Source organism: Tachysurus vachellii, chromosome 12, assembly GCF_030014155.1.
Source record: "Tachysurus vachellii isolate PV-2020 chromosome 12, HZAU_Pvac_v1, whole genome shotgun sequence".
NCBI lineage: Eukaryota > Metazoa > Chordata > Actinopteri > Siluriformes > Bagridae > Tachysurus > Tachysurus vachellii.
Window position 1 is genome coordinate 17,902,711 of NC_083471.1, and position 13,083 is coordinate 17,915,793.

The 13,083-nt window shown below is 38.0% G+C and overlaps 1 long non-coding RNA gene across 1 annotated transcript in view; it reads left to right on the top strand.

Moving 5' to 3' along the window:
- The window catches only part of LOC132855318 (uncharacterized), a 35,724-nt gene that overhangs the window by 10,919 nt on the left and 11,722 nt on the right, over positions 1–13,083 (top strand). Inside the window, exon 2 of the long non-coding RNA XR_009649308.1 lies at positions 1,693–1,783. This is a non-coding gene — a long non-coding RNA (uncharacterized LOC132855318). The remainder of the gene's footprint in view (positions 1–1,692; positions 1,784–13,083) is intronic.

Sequence of the window (13,083 nt, forward strand, 5' to 3'; positions counted from 1 at the left end):
CTCCTTTGACATCTGTTAGGAGAAAGACACCATCACTTGGACAAGGCCTGCACTGTTTTTGAGCTTGTTACAGAATAAAATACAGCTGTAAGGGTTTCCTGGCAAGCAAAATAGTTTAAATGCTGTCTGGTCAATCCAAACTAAGCTGGCTTAAACTGCACTGATGTAAACAGAGCTGTAAAATATGGACCAAAATATTACAACATGTTATAATTGCATTGTTACACAATGTGCAGTGCATTAAAACTAACCTTATTTAATTAAAGATGTACACAAATTCCACTAAACCCTAGTGAGGAAGATAGATTTTGTTCGGTTTAATGTATAAGAAAAAATATACATTATAGATGTCCCTAACCCTAATGTTGACCTTTTGTATGTCATATGAGTTATGATGAATTTCATACATTTTTTTTGTATGACATATTATGAAATTGCAGGTGAGTTTAAATGAATGAAAACAAACTGGTGAACATATGTGATGTGTTTGCAGTAATCATGGCAATAACACACCTGCGAACAAAATTAGCCATGCTGTCAGGGTGGGAAGGGTGTCATAGAGGAGGAGAGAGATGATATAGATACGATATAAATAAATTAATTTAAATGTTATGCTCAGAGATCTCATTAGCATAATAAATGCATCTGTGATATCACTAATGCAAAGGGCATCATTTATTTATTAATGAATTAAACCACAGTCCTATCAACATTTTGTTCTTGTTCACAAACCTAAGGGTTGTGAATTCAGAAGTCAGAATTAGAAGTAAGTGCTTACAAAAGTAAATACTGACAGACTGGAATGTCGTCAATCTGACTCCTGCTTTAGCTGAAAAAGTCAAAGAAAGGAAAAGTAGAGTTTCAGATATCTCCACTATTGCTGTATTGAGGCATCATAACTGACAAAATACCACACTGAAAAAAAATAAACGTTGTTATTTCTATATTATACAGATCTAGATCTGTTTTTCAAGGTGTCTTAAATATTTTTTTCCCTTTTTTCTAGCAACCAGATAGTTAACATTGGTTTCTCCATCTTTGCTATAAGTCATTTTATTCCCCAGATATTTTTCACATCAGCATGTTCACTTCAAAGGCTTGCGTTCATCTACTGGAATATCCACTGACTTTGGAACAGCGATAGAAAGAACTGTCTTGTTATATTGCTATTTTGTTATATTGCAATATCATGATCTTAGTATTATAAGTCTGCGTGAAAAGCAATGGGGTTTATGTGGTTAACTCAAATGCCAGAGAAAACATCATCACACCGAAGCCACAATATGTTTCGGATTAGCTTTACCTAGGAAATGCATAACAAAGAAGATAGGAAAGTGTGTTTAGGAGGTTAGGACTGCACAGAGTGTTTATTTTTGTGTATTGGGGTTTTGGATGTTGGTTCCACAGCAGTAGTTCTCTGGAAAACAACTGACAAAAGAGACATTTAGTATTGTTAGCCACAAAACTGTACCTGACAGCGCATTTAAAATTGAAATGGTTACTTCAGTTGCAGAGCTTCAAACTTGGATCTGTATATGATTCAGACTGCAGGGTGAACCATAAAATGTTCTACCTTTCTCATTTTCTTCCCTTCATCATTTGTGAAAACTATAAACATCATCCAAAAGCAGAAATGTTAGCCTGTAGCTTTAAAATGCTAAATATTTATGAATCGTATTTTCTATTCTGCAGAAGATGGGAAATATGACCATAACTGACCACTGGAAGAGAGGGAGGCGAAATGGAGCTGTCTGCTTTATCCTGCAATAAAATCCACTATAAGGTGAGCTGAAGAAAAAAAAATGAAATGAAAAAAAAAAAACAGACTAACAACTTTGTCTGTGGTGAGTAATCCTTGGCAGGTGAACTCATAACATTTGTTTATCCATGCTTTTATGGAGGTCCCCCGGTTCCTTTTTTTAAGTGTATTTGCGTGTCTGTGCATATGCACTATGTGCCTGAAGCTAAAAATGAAAATAGTATGGTCCACTTTTTCATTGCTCTGTGGTCAGCGGTATTAGCATATTGCTCCAGAACATTTTGGTTAACACAGTAAATATTATGCACAGCCAGAGTGCTGCTTTATAGGAGAGAGAACTACAGCATCCCTAAGGACCTTCACACTTCCTTTACATTAATGCACTACATCCAAATGAAACTGAGCGACAGATTTCACTAATATTCAAAAACCAAATAACTGTATGAACAATCATAGTGGAAATGATAGTTAAGAATTTTAGAATTTTGTTATTTTTTTTTTACTATAGAATCTTCTGTTAAAGTCATTTATTGATAAATTCACATATATCATAACGTACAAACGTATAATAAGTCATAAGGCTAAACAGCGAAACACTTGTCTTTAAGGAGCTTACAGTTAAGCTGAAAAAAAAAACCGTATCTGTAGACGAGCAATTCTCGATGTTAATTACTGTTGCTGCCGGTTGGATATGTGCTTTTAAAACCAATTAAAAACAGGATGTAGAGTTCACTCAGGCTTTGAAAGCTACACGTCCTCCTGCCTGCAATCCGGGACTCAGTAATGATTTTTGATCAAAGGTCAGGTCTTGCTCTAATACACGATCTAAAGCATAACCCTGAGTGAATGGTAAACTAAAAAGTATTTAGTAATTGCAGTAATTTCTTAATTACTAGTGTAATTGTTATGTATTTCTGTATTTGTTCATGTTCTTATATATTACCATCCTGTGAATTAGTTCTTTAATTGGATTTGTTTTTCACACCGATACGCTCAGATCCTGTTTCCTGATTCGGGTTCTCTAATGTTAGCATGCATATCACATCACCGTGCAGCTCCAATCACTATGTTTCATGCATCTAGGATGTGATTAGCATTAGCTTAGATGAGCTAATGAAGTTCAAATGCATGATTAGAATTAACCCGAGATGCTAGACAGAGCTCATGCAGACAACATGCAGTGTTTACTCTGTACTCCAGTTCTATATGTAACCGTATCATTTTAATACACCAATGTGTAAAGTGTTGCTATTTGTTAGGTCTCATTATTATGAAATAATTATGCCTATTTTATTGTTAAAAATATTTCGGCCTGGCATTATTCCTTCCCAGTGCCGTCGTACACACCCCATGACATCTACATATACCACATTTCCCCTCCGTCTCGATTTCTAGAACCTTCTTCAAAAAGAAACATATTGCATTAATCAGCGTTTGATCCTTATTAATGTTCCAATTTTTCCTCCTTCCGGAAAAAGTGATCTAGTTGAGATGTATAATTAAAGATGATAGAGCAATATTGCATTCATTAAATATCCAAGTAGCAAATGGGATGTAACGGTGCTGTGCTGCATGAGTTTAACCCACATCATTATTTTATGGAAGGAACAAAGGCTAGGCGCATAGCAAAAAAAGATGCAAATGTATGCAAATCGCTGGCAGCAAGAGGAAGGAGTGGATAAGACAGGCTAGTGAAGACGCACAGCAAAAAAAAAAAAAAAAAAGAAGGGGGGTGTTTACCTTTGCAAAGCAGCCATTTCGAGGTGATTGCGTTTTTAAATATTTCTCCACGATTACACCGGAGATGAAATTTAAAGGCTCTAAGGGGTCATGTTAATTTCACCTGCTTTGCATCAGACCCTCTGATTTGTTATTACATGAGCTGTGTTTATACTAAAAACCCCTCGGTTTACCAAAGTGGTCTCTTCTAATGACAATGCAAAGCAATGAAAATCTCACTTCACCCCATTTCAGATCAGCGCTTTTTCCATTTTGTTGTTTTTTTTTGTTTTTAGTCATCGTTTTAATTTATTTCTAATAATGGTTAATGCAAACTAAAATAAAATTGTTTAATGATAATCCGAAAATTTGTGTTTGATGTAATTGTGGGTTTGATTCACTCAGAATTTCAGAATTTCTGTGGCCAGTGCTTCAATGTGATGAGACGTCATTAGACGAACAATTTCATAGAAATTCCTCCTAACCATATGAAAATGATGTTACTTGACGATGCTAAAAGTTTGACTAATAGATTAAAAGGATATTTGTGAGGGAAAATGATCAGTTGTCTCTTAAGAAGTGGTTGACAATTACGTTCGTGCTATTCCTGTGTTTGTGTGCATCTTTTTAAGACTCCTTCATGAAAATCAGGGAGACGTATGCAGCAGCACATGAAAGCCGATTAAAATAATGCCCCACCGCAGACAATGCTACATTTGTGATCTGTGATGCACACACATACACACACACACACGTCTGGGCCTCTCCTCAGTCCTCAGACACAATATAGTGCGAGAGGGGGCTGGGGGTGTGAAAGCATAGACAGACACTTACAATAATGCATAATGATGTTAACATTCCTGCATGTCTAATAGAGCAGCATCCAACCTCATACTGTGTGTGTGTGTGTGTGTGTGTGTGTGTGTGTGTGTGTGTGTGTGTGTGTGTGTGTGTGTGCGTGTGTGTGTTTCATACAGGGATCGGTGGGGGGTGTGAGGAGGGGGGAGAAGGTAAAGTGATAAATTAATTCATGCATCTAAGTCATGGCTGTGTTTGAATATGGCCATTCGCACCATGATCGCAAGCTCAGTGTCTCAATCCCAGAAAGGGAAAAGACAGAGACAATACAAAGACGCATCTCTCTTCACCATGTGCATGCATATATGAAATAAATCGCACCTGCCAGACAGCAGTGGCGCTTTCCCTCACGTGTGCCGCCTCTATCGTTCTAATTGGGAGCTTAGAGCGAGGTGAGATTGTCCCTTCCCCGTTCCTATCATTTTGTTAACCTCACATCAAGCGGAACCCCCTGCCAATGGGACCAGACGAATTGGATATGAAAATAGAAGTGAAACGTTTGTCAAGGGAAAGCAGACGACAGGCCGAGAGAGAAGGAGAAGGACAGGGAAAAGAGACAGACAGACAGACAGACAGACAGAGCGACAGACGTCGTCTCCAGAGAAGAAGGCGGGTAGCGAAAAACAGAAAAAGCTTATTTTTCCATGGCCACCCTTGCATCGTCTGCATTGCAGATCCTCCAAAGTCTGGCAAACGTGGCACCGGAGCACAGGAGTAGCTTTATATGCTTAATACTATCTGTCCCTCGGCTGATCTTTCCTTTTTTTTCTTTACCGCCCCATATTTTTTTCCCTCTTCTGGTCTCCATAAAATGTCAAGTTAATTTCCTAGGTGGTATGAGCTACACCTTGCCATGCGCCTTGTGTGTGTGAGAGGTTTGTGTGTAAGTGTACACATGTGTATGTGCTTGTGTGTGTGTGTGTTTTAGAGAGTGGGGGAAGGGGAAGGAATAGAAGTAGATAGAGGTGGAGGTAGGAGCTTGAAGAGCGTGGCAGTGTGTATGCATGGATGTCAGTATACATATATGTGCATAGTCGGAGGTATGACAGGGAAGTGTGCATTCATATAACCTGAGTGACGGTGTGCAGAGGGTTTCTTCATATGTTTCGTATGTGTGTGTGTGTGTGTGTGTGTGTGTGTGTGTGTGTGTGTGTGTGTGTGTGTGTGTGTGTGTGAGTGTCTCTGTACAACAGTCAGATAACACAAGTCTGAGTGTGTGAATCGTATATTCTAATATTATAGTATAATATTTCAGTTTATATACAAGTGCACATTTTCTGCAAATACCCCTATAACTGCTAACATTTTGCACAATTTCCCCTCTTTCCAACTATTAACATGCATGAAGCATCAAGTTTGTAATAAGGATTGGACTTGGTTTCAAATATATCAATTAAGAAATGCATTAAAGCCGTTCCCCACTCAGCTGGAGCTGAAAATAAATCCTGCTTTCTTAGATGTTGCTTGCACCAGATTAAACCTAATACTACTACATGTTTACTACAAAGCTGGGAATGATTGGTTTTTATTTAATTTGCCAGGTATATATATATATACATGGCAAAATAAATAAAAAACCAATCAATTTGCCAGCTATATATATATATATATGTTTTTTGTGTGTGTGCTTGTGTCCTGACCTTATTTTACTTATTTTTTTCATTGTAACAATAACTCGTATTTGAGACATGCTTACTGTCTAAAATGAGATTTTGATTTCCATATTGAAGGGCCCTGAGATGCCAAACCATTTCCAAGCACAAAAAAATAAATGTAGTTTGCACAATTTAACATCGAAAGCTTTTTTGAAAAGTCAAACAATGTTTTTCTGAGAGATGTCTCTCCTGGTTCTGCTCAACTCTGGTGTTGTGTTCTCATATCTCATATGCCTATCGTTGGAAACTAAGTGTATGTGTTTGGGAGAATTAGAAAGGATGTGAATATGTAGTAGAGGTGTGTGTTTGTGTGTGTGTTTGTGTGTGTGTGTGTGTGTGTGTGTGGTGATAGTATATACAAACATATTCTCATAGACCCATAAAGCATTATAATATGGAGGAAATGGATAATGTATTTGTCACTCTTGCTTATGCTGATCTATGCCTCTGCCCTACAAATGTCACATCCCATAAGCCCAAAAAAAAACAGCCCCACCTAATTAAGCATATTCATGAAGCTGCTTTGCATACTGCCACTAGCCGATTGGGCAGCGCCAGGATGAGATGTGACTGTGTGGGGAGTGTAAAATTCACACATGCAAATCCACACCGCTATGGACTTCTCCATAATGTGATGTGGAAATGTATGTGAAAGTAATGCTGCTATTTTAGGATTACTCACAACTGGATCTGCATCATTCTGTAATAAATCAGACACTTCTGACTTTTAATATACAGACAGAACAAAACATAAAGAAAGGTAGAAATGTGCAGCTTATGTGTATTATTTAAAATAATAATAATAATAATAATAACAATAATAATAATAATAATAATAATAATAATAATAATAATAATAATAATAATAATAACAACAATAACAATAATAAGTATTATTATGGTTATTGTTGTTATTATTATAATAATAATAATTATTATTATTATTATTTGTTGAAAATATTTATTAGCACTATAAGACGTGTGTGTGTGTGTGTGTGTGTGTGTGTGTGTGTGTGTGTGTGTGTATGGAGCATGGCAGGTGTGCAAATCAGTGCAGGCAAGTCTCGCATACACGATGAGGACTAACAGAATTAAAGAGGTCAAAAAACGAGAGATGGTGAGAGCAAGAAGACAGAGAAGATTGAGGGAAGTAGTTTGGCTTGAAAAAGGGGAGGAAGGGACAGAAAGAAAAGTCGGCATTTTGCCATGAGAGCGCTCCTTCCCCTTGTGGCCCTGAATGCCTGTTTTTGTGCTTTATGCACAGAGCAGCCTCAATCAGGAGCCCTCCAATTAATTAACATCCGGAACGGAGGGACGCCATGGCTTGGGTAAACAGCAACTGTTCTCTGCCTGGGGTTCCAAAACAAGAGGGCAACAATAGTGCTATTGTCCTGCCACCACTCATTAGGGGGAGTGTGGAGGGGTGGACCAGGGTCTGGGTGTATTTATGCGTGGGAGTGTGTGTGTGTGTGTGTGTGTGTGTGTGTGTGTGTGTGTGTGTGTGTGTGTGTGTGTGTGTGTGTGTGTGTGTGTGTGTGTGTGTGTGTGTGTGTGTGTGTGTGCGTGTGTATATGTGTATGTGTGTGAGAGAGTGAGACGCAGAAGCAGGGAGGCCACTCTCCCATGATCCCATTACCATAGGTGGACTCTACTGCATCCTTCATGCCAGCTGCATAGAGAGAGTGAGAGAGAGAGAGAGAGAGAGAGAGAGAGAGAGAGAGAGAGAGAGAGAGTCTGTCATAGCATCTTCACATCAAATCTATCTGCAAGAGGTAAAGGGGTGGGGTTGAGAGAGAAAGAAAGAAAATAATAGAAAATGAAAGAAAGCTTTGTATCTCGTTATCACAGATGAAGTGAGAAAACACAGGAGAATCACTTACATCTTTGTTAGAAGGCTTTTTTGGTTGACATTCCCCTCTTTTTCAGTGACCATGTGCTAGTCCTTAATCCTGGAGGAATGATGTATGCAAAGAAATATTACATTTCTTCTTGCAAATGACAATTTCTTATCTATGTGCCTTTTAAAACAGAAATTTACTTGGATTGGCCATAGTCTGTATATTTAACTTGGAAGAAAAGAAACACCATGAACAAATATGAGACTGCACAAAGAGAAAGCCGTCCGTAGAGCACTCAGATCTCTCCCCGGCCTGTCAACTTGTTTCAAATCTGCAGCCCCGTCTGTGAAACTCACTGTCTGCTCCTTATCCGTGGATATGTTAAATCATATATGACATTTTAGGAGGCCATTTTGTTAATGGATAACGCACAGGACTGCACTTGGAAACCTTGGAAACACTTCGAAGTAAGGCCTTGGAGGTTTAAACCCCCCACCACCACTACCACTAAACCACCGCCGACTATTGCAGCTGGAAAAAGCTCTTGCTTGCTTTGACGAAATGAAAGCCGCAGACGTACAGAGCCCGTGAGTGACAATGACAATTGCATATGAAATTGTTACCCCCTATCCCCTTTGGAGATTTTTACACGCTGTTAGTGGCGGCTTCTCTGTTCTTCGGATGCTTTTCTGTACTTGGGAAATTGGCTTGATAATGGCTACAGTCTGTACCCAAAATGGCAGGAGTGTACCCCCTCCTTCCTTCTGAAACATCGTCTGATGACTTCTGTCTGGAATTTCTCTAATTGTGCTCCATCAGGATGACGTGTGTTACAGGTCGTGGTTATGTAAAGCTTGCGTGTGTCCTGTGTTTGCATGCGTAAGAAACTAGTAACTTCAGGAGCAGTAGAATGTAACTGGTTTGTAATTAAGTAGTAATTACATGGTTATTATAAGTAATATGATATAATTGGCTATATATATTTGTATATATGCTGAATAATGTATAAAGGCTGAAAATATTATTTTGTATTTGGTAATATTTGGTTTTTATCACATGAATAAATTGATTTTTCACATCAAAGATTCTAATTAGGTGATTCACACATTTCTTAGCTTTGCTCACAACCTTGTCCTCACTAGTACATCCTTCTGCTCACAGACATCAAGACATAATTTCACTTGGTCACTACATGTACCTCTGAAACATCACGTGCCTCGTGTGAGTCACGTTTGTTATAAATAACAAGGGTGCTGGTTATATGAAAGCATGTTTATTTCTGCAAAAAATGTTTAGTTTTAAGAGCTATGGCTCTTCCTCACTGTCATATATCAGGCAAATCTCTTGAGTCTTCGTGTTTTGTGTCGAGCCACGAGATTCGCTTGTGTACCAGCCCCCCTCTCTGTTCACCTCTGCGCATATTCCAATCCATTGTTGCATTTAAAAGAGATGCAGAGGTACATTATCGGCTCCCTTATTAAATTCTAATAAGGGACGTGTATGCCATGGCACTCAGCCAATTTCCAAAACCGTGCCAGGGGTTGGACGGGTGCCTCATTTGCACAGAGAGTAAGCGTCCGTTCATTCATCTGGCCTCTTCCGTTAATGGCATATCGCTGTGGTGACGAAATGTTATGCACAAGCAAGTAATTAATGTCGACCTGATGACACTTGCATTGGTGGCTGGCAGAACGAGCGTCACTCCACTCTCCTGAGAAAGCATTAGCTGGCTGACATGCAAGAAAATGTGCACGCCTTGAATGCGCTCTGTGTGAAGCAGAACAAAGGGATGGACAAAGAGGGAAAGAGAGGAAATGAGAATGTAAGATGATGCAGGTATAGGCATGGGGAACGAACGAGGAGAAAAAGCTTCTGATGTGATCCCAGCCATCATATGAGACAGAAGGTGCTGAAAGGCTAAATTGGCACTCTAATAGAGACGGTTTCTATGCCAGCTTGTACAGTGTAGGACGAGAAACGCATATGCATGTTTCTGTATGTCTGCATTTGGATGGCAGGTCGCTTTAACACTCACCCAGTTGAAAGTTGGAAATCTTCAATATTTAATAAAGCGAGAGAGAGTGTGCAAAGGAGGAGGGCTGGTGCTCTAATGATTATTTGTGACAGAAGGCTATGTGTGTTGGATCACTCAGCTGAATGTAGGGCAGTGTAAGGAATCCTTGCTGCCTTTCTGCTGGTGCAACCGAAACACGAGGGAGGGAATACCGTAGACTCTGCAGCTGATCTGAAAAAGCAGTTAATATTAGATCTACTCAGTCAACTAGACCACATGATTTGTAAGAAACAGAAAAAGTGAGGATAATGTGGTTGGATTTCAGTTGTTATATGTATACAAATTCTAATCCCACTCTTTACTTTAACCTTAACCTTTATGACTTTTTGTCCATTTTCCGTTCAACTGTCAAACATGCAAAATATTTTTTAAACCCTGTCTGAAGTAACATGAATTGAGATTAACACAAATTAGAATGTAATGTAGAAATTGTTACACAGATTACCCCTCAAAAGATGATAAATGCAGTTTGTTAAGGTTAAGACTAATCCCAGACTCTTTGTTTTATATTACTAAAAAATATAATGTGTACACATAAATAAATAAAATTGAGAACCTCTGAGAACCTTGGCTTTCTGAAAATATTCATTCTCTGATAAATTATCTGGAATATTGGGTTGTACTTCATCACAATGTTCATGCATCTTCTACTTAGTGTGAGTGTTGTCTCTGACTGAGAATAGTGTCATAAAAATATTTTTTTTTAATTAATACACTTTAACTGTCATAGTTTTAGCTCTCATAAAATAGATATTGGATTGAATTTTTTATTTGATTGATTTTCTTTTGATATCATTGTTTTAGTATGAGATGGTTAACTAAATATATGTTGTAAATCGGTAATAATATATTTTACCACCATCTTGAATTATCTATTTAATAAATAAGAAAGTAGTCAGATTGGCCCTTATTACAGTACATGAAATTTCCTACATCAGTTGAACTGAACAAAGAGTGAATTAGATAAAATGTTGTATGAGAAATATGAAATAAAATATACCTTTTATGATTAATGTCAAAGACGTTAAAAAAATGTTAATATTTATGTTTTATATTTAATATTATTTTTTTAAAAATATATCAAACAAATTTGTTAGCATGTTAGTGTTATTTGTGGTGTCAAAAATATGTGCTAATGAAATCTTCATTCATTCATTCATTCATTCATTTTCTACCACTTATCCGAACTACCTCGGGTCACGGGGAGCCTGTGCCTTTCTCAGGCGTCATCGGGCATCAAGGCAGGATACACCCTGGACGGAGTGCCAACCCATCGCAGGGCACACACACTCTCATTCACTCACGCAATCACACTACGGACAATTTTCCAGAGATGCCAATCAACCTACCATGCATGTCTTTGGACCGGGGGAGGAAACCGGAGTACCCAGAGGAAACCCCTGAGGCACGGGGAGAACATGCAAACTCCACACACACAAGGCGGAGGCGGGAATCGAACCCCCAACCCTGGAGGTGTGAGGCGAACATGCTAACGACTAAGCCACCGTGCATCCCCTAATGAAATCTTAACAAACAGAAATCAATCAAGTAGGAACACCTAAAATCATTTAAAAATTCACAAAATAAGTACCTTTGGTTGACTATGGTTCCCTCTTGGCATTACAAATTTAAGTAAATATACTAACATACGGCTCAAAATTATCCTTGAGCTTTAGCTTATGTTAATTCCAATGGTCTGTATTCAGAGTAACCAACTAAAGTTCAAAAGGTGCATCAATATTTATGAGGGGAATGTTGATATTCAGAGTCGGCTTATGCTGATGCGCTGAGACCTTTTATAGTACCATATAGATCACCACCTTTAAACAAGAGCATTCGATTTAAAGCCTAAAAAAATCAGGGAATAGAAAATGTGGACTGAAGAAACAAATCAATTTGTTTTCTTTGGTTTGAACTGCAATACATTGTAACATGAAAACAAGAGCCAATTTAAAAGTAAAAAAGAATATTAAAAAAACATGGTTATATGAATGAGAAGGATCATAATAAACATATAGTCTGTTTTATTGCCAATAAATTGCTGTATGAATAGTCTCAACTGGACCCAACATATTTAGTTTCCTTTAACAATATGGCTCCCAGCCTTAATTTATTTTATAAAATAGCACTTGATCCAGCGCATACTGTTTTTCACACAGAGAATTAAAGCTTAAAATATTAAATCTGCAACTATAATCTAATATTATGTGCTGAAAATTAATTGTGTATGTAAGCTAATGTGGAACTAGGCTACTTTATTATACTTATCATTAGCAGTTAAAAAAATAATGCCAATGATATTGTTAATTTAATGTGTTCTCCAGCCATGCCTGACCAAGCGCTCAAGTGTAACACTTAGAGCTCACTTTAAGTCTAGGTAATAATTTTCTCCATATAAAATTCAGTTCAAATATAAAATATACGCCCCATATCTTTTATTGCATCTTCATTCATATGAAATCAAACCAGATCCAGTCGTCAGGTTTCATTTATAACATGCTGCTAGTGTCTGAGAACTGACAAAAAAAAAAATCTTTATTTTTTTTCTTTTCCTCTCTTTGGTCACGAAGAAAATATCGGTGGTGTAGCATTAGCAGTTGTAGCTAAGTTACCTTAGTCAGCTCTGGGAGAGATCAGGCTCTGTAGGTGGTTGTGAGAAGAGGACAACTTTTTTCTTAGGTGCTTTTATTCAATGGGTGATTGTATGTAGGATTAGAAATGAAGCAGAGACTGAGAGAGCATACACTCAAACATACACACAGAGTCTGAATCCATGGGAATGGAGGCTGCTGAGGTTCAAGGTCAAAGCCAGAATAGAGGAGCCTGGGGGTGCATTGTCTGCCATATCCCCACACCCACCACACACACTCATGCACACACTGACACACACACACACACCATACTTCCAACACTTGACAAACGCAGTCCCACATATCGCCATATGCAAATTGGTTTCTCCAGCCACAGCATCTTCTGAACCAGATCTCAGAGTGTTTCGTGTATGTGTGTTAAAAGATTAATGAATGTTACCCTGACTTGCCCATGACCTAACATGCATGTTTAAATATATATCTCTAAACACACTGTACATGCTCTCAGTGCTTATTAACATCCATTTCATGTGTACAAACTTTTCACAGCCTCATGAAGTGATATAAAAAGAAACTGAAACAATAGCCA